At 33.5% G+C, this 14140-nt stretch overlaps 1 protein-coding gene across 9 annotated transcripts in view; it reads left to right on the forward strand.

Annotated features, from left to right (window-relative positions):
• The window catches only part of LOC142222327 (CUB and sushi domain-containing protein 3), an 839952-nt gene that overhangs the window by 158619 nt on the left and 667193 nt on the right, over positions 1 to 14140 (forward strand). For all 9 annotated transcript variants that reach the window (XR_012718306.1, XR_012718304.1, XR_012718305.1 and 6 more), the window contains exon 3: positions 12879 to 13355. The gene's annotated coding sequence lies outside the window, so the exon portion shown is untranslated. The remainder of the gene's footprint in view (positions 1 to 12878; positions 13356 to 14140) is intronic.

A 14140-nucleotide genomic window follows, 5' to 3' on the forward strand; every position in this document is an offset into this window, starting at 1 on the left:
TTTTTTCAACATTTTATTTCTATAGAAAATTGTGTCTAAATTTTATTTATATAGAAAATTTTGTGAAAATTTTATTTATATAGAAAATTTTGTGAACATTTTATTTTTATAGAAAATTTTGTCAAAATGTTATTTCTTTTAAAAATTTGGTAAAAATTTTATTTCTATAAAAATTTTGTCAAAATTTTATTTCTATGGAAAATTTTGTCAAAATTTTATTTTTATAGAAAATTTTGTCAAAATTTTATTTCTATAAAAAATTTTGTCAAAATTTTATTTTTATAGCGAATTTTATTTCTATGTCAAACTTTTATTTCTATAAAATAGTTTTCATAATTTTATTTCTATAAAAAATTTTTACAAAATCTTATTTCTATAGAAAATTTTGTCAAAATTTTATTTCTATAGAAAATTGTGTCAAAATTTTATTTATATAGAAAATGTTGTTAAAATTTTATTTATATAGAAATGTTTGTCAAAATTTTTTTATATTTTCTTAAAATTTTATTTCTTTAAAAAATGTTGTCTAAATTTTATTTCTATAGAAAATTTTCTCAAAATTTTATTTGTATAGAAAATTTTCTTAAAATTGTATGTCTATAGAAAATTTTGTCAAAGTTGTATTTCTATAGAAAATTTTGTCGAAATTTTATTTCTTTAAAAAATTTTGTCAAAATATTATTTCTATAGAAAATTTTGTCAAAATTTTATTTTTATAGAAAATTGTATTTCTATGTCAAACGTTTATTTCTATGGAATATTGTGTCATAATTATATTTCTTTAGAATAGTTTTCATAATTTTATTTCTATAAAAAAATTTTGACAAAATGGCATAGGAAAAGAGATATGTTTGTTTCGAATTTATTTCGGCATAAGCCGGCTATCATGAAAAACCTTTTTTCGGAAGGTTCAAGTGTGGTTCATTGTTGGGTTTAATGAACTGCCTGAATTTATTCTGAAAATTGGTTGATAGTTTTGCTGCAAGTAGAGGATGCTGATGAGGAATGTGGTAATTCCGAAACGTGCGTCTATCCAACCATCTTGCAGTCTATAGGGCTTTGTCCAAATAAATTTGACAAACATTATTTTCCTCTGTTGGTCAAGCTACACTTGTAGTTTAGTCAATGCATGGTTTCAAGCTGAAATCAAAAAACAACAATAATGCTTAAAGAACAAAACCAATAATAACAAAACAAAACGAACCAATTTTTATTCTATAAAAAATTTTGTCAAAATTTTATTTCTATAGATAATTTTATTGCTATGTTGAATTGTATTTCTTGACAAAAGTTTGTCATAATTTTATTTCTATAAAAAATATTAGTTCTATAGAAAATTTTGCCAAAATTTAATTTTTACAGAAAATTTTATCAGCATTTTATTTCTATACAAAATTTTTTCAAAGTTTTATTTATACAGAAAATTTTATAACATTTTCTAAAATTTTTGTTTCTATAGAAAATTTTGCCAACGTTTTATTTCTATGGAAATTTGGTCAAAATTTTATTTCTATAGAAAATTGTGTCTAAATTTTATTTATATATAAAATTTTGTGAAAATTTTGTTTATATAGAAAATTGTGTGAAAATTTTATTTTTATAGAAAATTTTGTCAAAATGTTATATCTTTTAAAAATTTGGTCAAAATTTTATTTCTATAAAAAATTTTGTCAAAATTTTATTTCTATGGAAAATTTTGTCAAAATTTTATTTTTATAGAAAATGTTGTCAAAATTTTTTTTCTATAAAAAATTTTGTCAAAATTTTATTTTTATAACAATTTTGTCAAAATTTTATTTCTATAAAAATTTTTGCCAAAATTTTATTTCTGTAGAAAATTTTGTCAAAATGTTATTTCAAACTTTTATTTCTATAGAATATGTTGTCATAATTATATTTCTTTAGAATAGTTTTCATAATTTTATTTCTATAAAAAAATTTGACAAAATTTTATTTCTATAGAAAATTTTGTCAAAATCTTATTTTGTCAACATTTTATTTCTATGGAAAATTTTGTCAACATTTTATTTTTAATAGAAAATTTTGTCAAAATTTTATTGCCAAAGGAAATTTTCTCAAAGATCACCAATTATTTTTTCAATTAAAATTTTAGATAAATATTCAACAAGTAAGTAAAGTAGAAAGTCGGGCGAGGCCGACTATATCATACCCTAAACCAGCCCTACTGAATTAGTGAACATTATTTGTGGGGTATCAATGGTATAGGTTTGGGAGATAAACCGTTTCCATTTCCATTCCATTTTTAAGAACTTTAAGGGGTACATGGTTATGGGAGTTTTAACATAATCTGAACAGAAATGACTGATATTAGGAGCTATAGTTGATTCTGCACCTATAGAGTTAGTATGCCACTAATACTTAGTCCAATTATTAAAAAAGAGGAAATCTCTCAATTAGTGTGGGTAATAAACCCAAATTTGTGAAACTTGCTAAATATATTTATGTAAGAGCTACATGTAAGTCTTACTACGATAGGCTAATACTTCAAAATTTGAAATTAGAGTAACATTGGTTAATAAATAAGAGTATTATGACCAAATTTCGGAAAATCGAGCGATGTATATATATGGGAGCTATATCTAAATCTGAACCAATTTGGATGATATATTACAAGTTTGGTTGCTATTATAGGAGATTATCTTGTGCTGAATTTGAGAAAGGTCAGTTAGTAAATGGGGCCACTATGGTCGAAAATAATTTTATTAGGTGGACAGTTTTCAAAATTGGGCGCTATGTATATATGGGAACTATATCTAAATCTGAACCGATTTGGATGATATTATGCAGGTTTGGTTGATATTATAGGAGATTACTTTGTGCTAAATTTGAGTAAGATCGGTTATTAAATAATGCTATTATGACCAAATTTTGGAAAATCGGGTGATACATATTTATGGGAGCTATAATTAAATCTGAACCGATTTCCATGATTTTCTTCTTCACATATAGTTAGTACTATAGAAGATTAGAATAAGCCAATTGTGAGTAAGATCGGTTGATAAATAATCCCAGCAAAAAAATTTGGAAGTTCTTCCAAAGGCACAACTTTAAAAGCACTTCCAGAAGATGCACTCCCAATGACGTTCTTTATTTTAACTACCCAGGAAGTTCTTTTAATTCAATTTTTTATAACATGGTTTTTCATACTTTTAATGGGTAAATTTAAGTTTTTTTGTTTCAAAGAGGTTAAAAACAGAGTAAGAATTCATAAAATGGTATAAATCATTTAAATTTTGTCGACAAAAACGCTAAATCCAATCTGAAAAAATTGTGAATTTTTGAAAATATTTGAGGTCAAACGTTTCCGACAAGCGTTAGAAACCATTAAAAATTACAAAAAATTACAAAAATTATTTATTTGACAAAATATCACAGAATTTTTTAATTTATATCCAAAACATTGAATTCGGATCACACCTAAAGAAGTGATGCAAATTCAGTGCAACGGCTGTTGATATGGAGGACTTCCGTCCTATGACAAACCCATGCTAAATTCATCGCTTCTGCGTCAATTTTGCACCACTTCCGGATCCAAAAAGAACATTTTCATTACTTTTTTGGCGACGCTTTTTTTGCTGGGAATGGTTTAATGGTCAAATTTCGGGAAATCGGGCGATACATATATATGGGAGCTATAGCTAAATCTGCACCGATTTCGATGATTTTGCACATATAGTAAGTACTATAGAAAATTAGATTTTTTGAGTAAGATCGGTTGATAAATAAGGGTTTTATGACCAATTTGGGGAAATCGGGCGATACATATATCTGAACCGATTTCGATAAAATTTTCCACACTTGAAGAGTGGTACATTAGATTACTTTGTGCCAAATTTGACGACGATTGGTTAGTAAAAAATCGGTTAATAAATACGAAAATCAAATACATGGACGGACGGACGGAGTAACGGGCGGACACCAAAGGCTGCATCAACTCAGGAGGTGATTCTGAATCGATCGGTATAAATATTATGGGGTCTATAATCAATATTTCTGGTAGGCACCTGGTTTTGGCAGATCAAAGTTATTACACCCTGATATATAGGAGCTATAACAATATCTGCACCGATTTCGATGATTTATTGCACATATAGTAAGTACTATAGAAAATTAGATTTGGCCAATTTTGAGTAAGATCGGTTGATAAATAAGACACTTATGGCCAAATTTGGGAAACCGAGCGTTACATAACAGGTTGGCTGATAAGTCGCCGGTCTAACAAAGAAAAACACATTTTTTTTTGTCAAAATTCGTTTTTATTATTCAACATAGTTCCCTTCAAGAGCGATACAATGATTATAACGACCTTCCAATTTTTAGATACCATTTTGGTAGTACTCCTTCCGTTTTGCCTCAAAATAGGCCTCAGTTTCGGCGATCACCTCTTCATTGCACCCAAATTTTTTCCCTGCGAGCATCCTTTTGAGGTCTGCGAACAAGAAAAATTGCTGGGGGCCAGATCTGGAGAATACGGTGGGTATGGAAGCAATTCGAAGCCCATATCATATGAATTTTTGCCATCGTTCTCAATGACTTGTGGCACGGTGCGTTGTCTTGGTGGAACAATACTTTTTTCTTCTTCATATGGGGCCGTTTCGCCGCGATTTCGACCTTCAAACGATCCAATAATACCATATAATAGTCACTGTTGATGGTTTTTCCCTTCTCAGGTAATCGATAAAAATTATTCCATGCGCATCCCAAAAAACAGAGGCCATTACTTTGCCAGCGGACTTTTGAGTCTTTCCACGCTTCGGAGACGGTTCACCGGTCGCTGTCCACTCAGCCGACAGTCGATTGGACTCAGGAGTGTAGTGATGGAGCCATGTTTCATCCATTGTCACATATCGACGGAAAAATACGGGTGTATTACGAGTTAACAGTTGCAAACACCGCTCAGAATCATCAACACGTTGTTGTTTTTGGTCAAATGTGAGCTCACGCGGCACCCATTTTGCATGATATGACCAACACGTTCCTTTGATATCTTTAAGGCCTCTGCTATCTCGATCAACTTCATTTTACGGTCATTCGAAATCATTTTGTGGATTTTTTTTTAATGTTTTCGTCGGTAACCACCTATTTCGGGCGTCCACTGCGTTCACCGTCCTCCGTGCTGATTTCACCACGCTTGAATTTTGCATACCAATCAATTATTGTTGATTTCCTTGGGACAGAGTCCGGAAACTCATTATCAAGCCAAGTTTTTGATTCCACCGTATTTTTCCCCTTCAGAAAATAGTATTTTATCAAAACACGAAATTCCTTTTTTCCATTTTTTCACAATAACAAAAGTTGCTTCACAAAAGACGCTCTATCTCACAAACTAATTGATTTACAGACGTCAAATTTTGACACGAATCATTTGAAGGTTGGTACTATATAAAAATAATATGCATTTAATACTAGCGACGCCATCTATGTGTCAGACCGGGGACTTATCAGCCAACCTGTTAGTGTGGATAATAAACCCAAATTTGTGAAACTTGGGAAATATATTTATGTAAGAGCTACATGTAAGTCTAACTACGATAGGCTAATACTTCAAAATTTGTATTATGGCTAAATTTCGGAAAATCGAGCGATGCATATATATGGGAGCTATATCTAAATCTGATCAGATTTGGATGATATATTACAGGTTTCATTAATACCACGGAAGATTACTTTATGCTTAATTTGAGTAAGGTTAATAAATAAGGCTATTATGACCAAATTTTGGAAAATCGGGTGATACATATATATGGGAGCTATATTTAAATCTAAACCGATTTCCGTAATTTTTTTTGCACGTATAGTTAGTACTATAGAAGATTAGATTTAGTGGTCAAATTTCGGGAAATCGGGCGATACATATATATGAGAGCTGTAGCTAAATCTGCACCGATTTCGATGATTGTTTGCACATATAGTAAGTACTATAGAAAATTAGATTTGGCCAAGTTTGGTAAATACGGGTTTCAAGACCAATTTGGGGAAATCGGGCGATACATATATCTGAACCGATTTCGATGAAATTTTCCACACTTGAAGGGTGGTACATTAGATTACTTTGTGCCAAATTTGACGACGATTGGTTAGTAAAAAAGCGCCATGTTACCCCGATACATATACATGGGAGCTATATCTAAATTTGATCCGATTTATTCCAAATTCTATGGCGTTCGTCCTTGTGTAAAAATAACACCGTCTACCACACTTCATCAAAATCGGTTAATAAATGCAACCGGAATCCTGCGAACACCAAATACATGGACAGACGGACGGACGGACGGACAGACGGAGTAACGGACGGACACCAAAAGCTACATCGACTCAGGAGGTGATTCAGAGTCGATCGGTATATATTTTATGGGGTCTAAAATCAATATTTCTGAAAACACCTTTTTGGCAGATCAAAATTATACCCTGTGGTTTATGGTATAAAAATTGCAAAAGTGGATTAAAAATTTATAAATTGCAAAATCTTGTTAAACTTTTCCCATAGCTTATCTTTATATAACCCTCCAAAAAATTTAAAAAATCTTTTCAGTTTAATTGTTATTAATTTTTTGTCACAAAAATGGATCTTAATCCTTTCACTACCGAAATAAACCTAATATTACAAACTTTAATTTTTCTTCTGTTTTTACTTGTACTAACAGCATGTAGAACAAAAATTGTCAATTTGGGAACCTACCTCAATTACTTCAAGGGCTGTAGGAGCTTGTTCTGAAAACTTGATTCTTGAATTGTAACCAAATGGCCTTACGAAAATAAGCGCTATTTGGTCTATAATATCTTTCACAGTGTGAGAAAAAATACAAAAAAGAACCCGTAAAAGTATCAGCTATAGTTTTTGTATAAATGTTCATTTACTAGAAACATACAGTAGACAAATTGTCTCAAATTGTCGTATTTTTCGTTTGTTGTTAAAGAAGTTTATAAAAATGTATTTTAGTGCTCACCAATATGGAAAATATTTAAAGCTTATTTACATTAAAGCTTCTACTTTAAAATAACATCGAGAAATAAATCAAAACTAAGTGGGAAAATAGAATTTGGTGTCTTTTTCGAATGTCCTTCTAAGTGGACATCGGTACTGAAAGGGTTAATGGGGAATATATTGACGGTAATATGGCCATGTTTGTAACAATCGCGCATGCGCGAGTCAGTGACTTAACCTCACCGAAATTTGCTCTCATATATGACCATCATAAACACGCAGCCCCCTGGCATCCATCAATTGCTCCCTCAGGGGCTACGAATTGCTCCCTCATCAACATTATTATTATGATTTAACATAGTTCGATTGGTTTTCTTTTGCTTTCAGACTTATAAAGGGTGATTTGTTAAGAGCTTGATAACTTTTTAAAAAAAAAAATGCATAAAATTTGCAAAATCTCATCGGTTCTTTATTTGAAACGTTAGATTGGTCCATGACATTTACTTTTTGAAGATAATTTCATTTAAATGTTGACCGCGGCTGCGTCTTAGGTGGTCCATTCGGAAAGTCCAATTTTGGGCAACTTTTTCGAGCATTTCGGCCGGAATAGCCCGAATTTCTTCGGAAATGTTGTCTTCCAAAGCTGGAATAGTTGCTGGCTTATTTCTGTAGACTTTAGACTTGACGTAGCCCCACAAAAAATAGTCTAAAGGCGTCAAATCGCATGATCTTGGTGGCCAACTTACCGGTCCATTTCTTGAGATGAATTGTTCTCCGAAGTTTTCCCTCAAAATGGCCATAGAATCGCGAGCTGTGTGGCATGTAGCGCCATCTTGTTGAAACCACATGTCAACCAAGTTCAGTTCTTCCATTTTTGGCAACAAAAAGTTTGTTAGCATCGAACGATAGCGATCGCCATTCACCGTAACGTTGCGTCCAACAGCATCTTTGAAAAAATACGGTCCAATGATTCCACCAGCGTACAAACCACACCAAACAGTGCATTTTTCGAGATGCATGGGCAGTTCTTGAACGGCTTCTGGTTGCTCTTCACTCCAAATGCGGCAATTTTGCTTATTTACGTAGCCATTCAACCAGAAATGAGCCTCATCGCTGAACAAAATTTGTCGATAAAAAAGCGGATTTTCTGCCAACTTTTCTAGGGCCCATTCACTGAAAATTCAACGTTGTGGCAGATCGTAAGTCTATTCATGATGAAATGTCAAAGCATACTGAGCATCTTTCTCTTTGACACCATGTCTGAAATCCCACGTGATCTGTCAAATACTAATGCATGAAAATCCTAACCTCAAAAGAATCACCCTTTAAAAGTCAACTCTCCGGGAATAAATATCAGCCGATTGAGGAAGTCCTTGTTACTACGAGAAAAAATTAATTTTTCCGACAAGTTTCGAAGTCTTTTGAAGATGACACTATAGGTATTTGCAAAAAAATCATAATCATTACAATGTCAACTTTTTAATATAATTTTGATATTTTTATTCTAATTTCGAACTCAAGTTCAAATATCCAAATGTTTTTCGGTCATTCTTTATGACCATGAATTTTTGTTTGTTTCCAGACATATAAAAGTCATTCTCTAGGAACACATATCAGTCGATTGAGGAAGTCATTGCCACTACAAAAAGGCGTATTTTGCAAGCCACAAGAAAACATAGTTTTCAGACAATCGAATCTTTTGAAATTTAGACTTCAGGTGTTTTTGAAATAATCATGGAGCTTAAGCCAGCCATTAGAATCATTAAATTGTCGACTTTTTTAATGCCAAACACTTGAAATTCGATTTTTGTATTCTCATATGCATCTAAAACTCACAATATCCAAATATTTTTCGGTCATTCCTTATGAGTTCTGCCATGTCATATGATCTGAAAACTTAACATTCGATGCGAGAGTAGTTGGAAAATATATTGACTTTATTTCCCATTCTAAATATACAGTGACTGACATCCCTATAGCCATCTCCACCTTTCATGGGTGTATGTTTTTCGTTGTCGGTATTATACATATGTTACGTTGCTGTAATAATGATGGTGTTTTACAGATTTTATTATTCATGTCATGTCTTTTCGTTGTTTATTAGTTTCTTGGTTCGCTACTCTACTGCTGTTGCAGTCATTGATGATGATGCTCCAATGTTACTCTTGTATTTGTTATTGTTATCTATTCGTTATAATATCTTTGCCATCACTCCTATTCACCGCACTCGCTCTCTCTCTCTCTCTCACTCTCTCTTTCATTTTCACACAATCAGATACTCTCAAACTAACCACTTATATTGCTTTAGTTTTTCATGTTGGATTCGTTTACAATAATCATGTGTGTGAGTAAATAGCTAACTATAGAAGAGAGTGAGTAATGTTGTGAAGTATTTGATTACTTCTAAGTGTTGTTGTTGTTGCTATTGTCGATGATATTGTGGCTGCTGCTGCTGCTGCTATGCTAGTTGTATAGTGATTTGTGTTGGTATTGGTGCTTTAGTGATGTTTTGTGAATGTCGTTATTATCCCTCATCTTTGTTGATGAAAGGGATTTTTATATCAAACGATTAAAAGTGCTTTAATGATAAAAAATAACAGTAGACCACAATGCCAAATGACAACATCATAATGTCGTTGTCCCCATCATCATCATCATCATCATCATCGTCGTTGCCCTCATTGATAGCAGCAACAACAACAAACAAAGACAACAATATAGTAACAACAATCTGTTCACATTTGATATGTTGATTACTTGAATTAATTGCATATTGAAAAATATTTGTATTCCACTCAATGTCTTTTGTTTGTCAGCTCATAATGAAACTTAATCGAATTTTTTTTGTTTGCTTTTATTTGAACATTAGGGTGTATTGTATAAATATTTTTATGTTGTGCAATATTTGAAAAAAAAATTGTTACATCACACATGAATTAAATTAAAAAAAAAATGTGAGCAAAAATATTGGAAACAAGTATATACAGCAGTAAGTTCCGGAGGGCCGAATCTTAAATACCCACCACCATGAATCAAATCTTATAGTTATCTTTGAAATTTCAGGGGAGTTTGATGACAGATATTCTCCCAAGCAGAGCAGTTCAACTAGTACACTTCCCGAAAATAAATTTAAAGATTTTACCTATGAAGACTATATCTGGAAATTTAACATTCAGTTTTAAGCCATTTTCATGATCAGTGCGAGTCTATACCCTTAAGAAGTGAAATCGTTCTATATGGAGGCCTTACCAAATGGACCGATATAAAACTAAATCCGATACATGTTTGCGTCTAAAATAACAGGTTGGCTGATAAGTCCCTTATCTGACACATAGATTAAATGCATATTATTTTTATATAGTACCAACTTTCAAATGATTCGTGTCAAAATTTGACGTCTGTAAGTCAATTAGTTTGTGAAATAGAGCGTCTTTTGTGAAGCAACTTTTGTTATTGTGAAAAAATGGAAAAAAGGAATTTCGTGTTTTGATAAAATACTGTTTTCTGAAGGGCAAAAATACGGTGGAAGCAAAAACCTGGCTTGATAAAGAGTTTTCGGACTCTGCCCCAAGGAAATCAACAATAATTGATTGGTATGCAAAATTCAAGCGTGGTGAAATGAGCACGGAAGACGGTGAACGCAGTGGACGCCCGAAAGAGGTGGTTACCGACGAAAACATCAAAAAAATTCACAAAATGATTTTGAATGACCGTAAAATGAAGTTGATCAAGATAGCAGAGGCCTTAAAGATATCAAAGGAACGTGTTGGTCATATCATTCATCAATATTTGGATATGCGGAAGCTCTGTGCAAAATGGGTGCGCGAGCTCACAACGTGTTGATGATTCTGAGCGGTGTTTGCAGCTGGTAACTCGTAATACACCCGAGTTTTTCCGTCGATATGTGACAATGGATGAAACTTGACTCCATCACTACACTCCTGAGTCCAATCGACAGTCGGCTGAGTTGACAGCGACCGGTGAACCGTGGGAAGACTCAAAAGTCCGCTGGCAAAGTAATGGCTTCTGTTTTTTTGGGATGCAGATGGAATAATTTTTATCGATTATCTTGAGAAGGGAAAAACCATCAACAGTGACTATTATATGGCGTTATTGGAGCGTTTGAAGGTCGAAATCGCGGCAAGACGACCCCATATGAAGAAGAAAAAAGTGTTGTTCCACCAAGACAACGCACCGTGCCACAAGGCATTGAGAACGATGCCAAAAATTCATGAATTGGGCTTGGAATTGCTTCCCCACCCACCGTATTCTCCAGATCTGGCCCCGGCGACTTTTTCTTGTTCTCAGAACTCAAAAGGATGCTCGCAGGGAAAAAAATTTGGCTGCAATGAAGAGGTGATCGCCAAAACTGAGGCCTATTTTGAGACAAAATCGAATGAATACTACCAAAATGGTATAAAAAACTTGGAAGGTCATTATAATCGTTGTATCGCTATTGAAGGGAACTATGTTGAATAATAAAAACGAATTTTGACAAAAAAATGTGTTTTTCTTTGTTAGACCGGGGACTTATCAGCCAACCTGTTAACGCCTTGATTTGAAGTCCTAGAAATAAATTCGGGAGTTAGGTCTATATGGGGCCTATACCAAAACATGGACCAATACTCACCACCTCTTAATGTTCCTCAAATACCTCTAGAATTCCACTTTCACACGAATTGGTGAAAACTACGAATTCTAGAAGCCCAAGAAGTAAAATCGCGAGATCAGTCTATATAGGGGCTATACCAAAACATGGACCGATACGGACCATTTTCGACACACCTCTAGATTTTCAATTTGAGGAAAATCGGATAGAAAATACAGTTTCTAGACGCCCAAGAACCAAAATCGGGAGATCGGTCTATAGGGGGCTATACCAAAATATGGACCAATAGGCAACGTTTGCGACACACCTATTTGTGATCTTAAAATACCTGTAGATTTTCAATTTCAAGCAAATCGGTTAGAAAATATAGTCTCTAGACGCCCAAGAAGTAAAACCGAGAGATCGGTCTATATGGGGGTTATACCAAAAAATGGACCGATACTCCTCAATTTCGGCACACATATTTGGGGTCCCAAAATGCCTCTAGATTTCTAATTTCAGGCAAATCGGTTTATAGAAGCCAAAGAATAAAAATCGGGAGATCGGTCTATATGGGGACTTTACCAAAACATGGACCGATACGGACCATTTTCGACACACCTCTTTATGGTCCTAAAATACCTCTAGATTTTCAATTTGAGGAAAATCGGATAGAAAATCAGTTTCTAGACGCCCAAGAACCAAAGTCGGGAGATCGGTCTATATGGGGCTATACCAAAACATGGACCAATACGGACCATTTTCGAAACACCTCTTTAAGGTCCCCAAATACCTCTAAATTTCCAATATCAGGCAAATCGGACAGTAAATACAGCTTCTAGAAGCCAAGAAGCAAGTCTATATGGGGGCTATACCAAAACATGGACCGATACGGACCATTTTCGGCACACCTTTTTATGGTCCTCAAGTACCTCTAGATTTTCAATTTCAGGCTAATTGGACAAAAACTAAGTTTTTTATAAGCCCAAGACCCCAAATCGAGAAATCGGGACTGTATCAAAACTTGGATCGATATAGACCATCTTCGAACTTGTCCTGCCTGCAACCAAAAAACGAATCTGTGCCAAATTTCAGGACGATAGCGCAATTATTGAAGGCTGTAGCGTGATTACAACAGACAGACAGACGGACATGCTTATATCGTCTTAGAATTTCTCCCTGATCAAGAATATATACGTTATATAGTCGAAAGTCGATATTTCGATGTGTTACACACGGAATGACAAACTTATTATACCCCCATCACCATTCTATGGTGGTGGGTTTAAAAACATGATTGCAGCAAAATGATTCATTATTGAAAACATTTTCTTTTATTTTCAGTTGAATGTGATGATAACAATTATGCAGGTGGCATAAATTTTAAGAATCAAAGGATCAACAAATTCCAAGAATTTGAGTTCAAGTTCACTCCAAAGCAAATGGCGAAGGTGACACACAGCATATGAAAAACAGAAGTTAGTGAAACAGAGCTAATGAAAAACTTTTAGACTGATAAAATTGACAAAGTTTGTATTGCATTCTGTGAGCAAAAGCAAATCACGCAAAACACACAACAAAAAAGAATCCCCAACAGTTTGCTGTAGTAGATGCATTGAAACCAGCATAGAAAAACAAGACCGGAAAAGTTTCTCTTCATTTCTTTCACTTGTATGGCTTACATATCCGAGGGGAAAAGTATGACAAGAAATCATGTAATGTATAGATAAAACATGGCTAATGTGCAACAAGGACATTCTCAACAAGCCCACTACCATCTCCAACATCAACAGCAGCAGCAGCAACAACAAAATTTTTCAAGTAAGTATTCCAGGTTGCTAAGGAGATATTCATCATAGGAAACTTTCAAATTCGTTTAACATGGCAAAGAGTAAAAGTTAAATGCAAAGTGGGTCCATTTCATCCAAGCTGGCTGAATGTATCCAAACTACATATCCTACTATTATCGCCAAATGATATTGGAAGTTTTTGTATGACTCCTAAAATGCCCATTTTCTTAGCTTAAGGGTTTTTTTTTAATATAACAAAATCCAACATCCAAAGAGCTTATATTAAATTTAGTTTTCTTTTTTTTTTTTGGTTGTTCTATGGCCTTGTCCTCTCATTTGTCCCCATTTTGGAGATGGAATGTTTCTGAAATATGTGACGTTATAAATTGCTTAACTTAATGTTTGCCATTTGGGCGAGGCCCGAAGTGAAAAGGGGGAAAATTGTGTGATTGTGTCCCGCATAACAAAAGATGTGATTCTTTGCACGATGCACTTTATAAAAGAGCTCGAAATTGGAATCTTTTCGTTAAGCAAACTTTTAATTTTTTGTTCTCCCACATCCTTGGGAAAAAACGATAAACTATTCGAGTTGTTTGTAAGATTTTATGGATGTTCCCACACCCTCAAAAAAAATCGCTTCTTTAACATATGTTCCAAACATATTTTGCAGGAAGCACATATATTATTGGATACTGCCGAAATATTAATATGTTTGTTTTTTGTGAAAATATTATATGTTTGGAAGCATTTTGAGCCCAAAAATATTATATGCTTGGAAGAATTTTCCCCAAAGAAGATTGTGATCATTCCCTCACA

This window comes from Haematobia irritans, chromosome 1, assembly GCF_050003625.1.
Source record: "Haematobia irritans isolate KBUSLIRL chromosome 1, ASM5000362v1, whole genome shotgun sequence".
Classification (NCBI taxonomy): Eukaryota; Metazoa; Arthropoda; class Insecta; order Diptera; family Muscidae; genus Haematobia; species Haematobia irritans.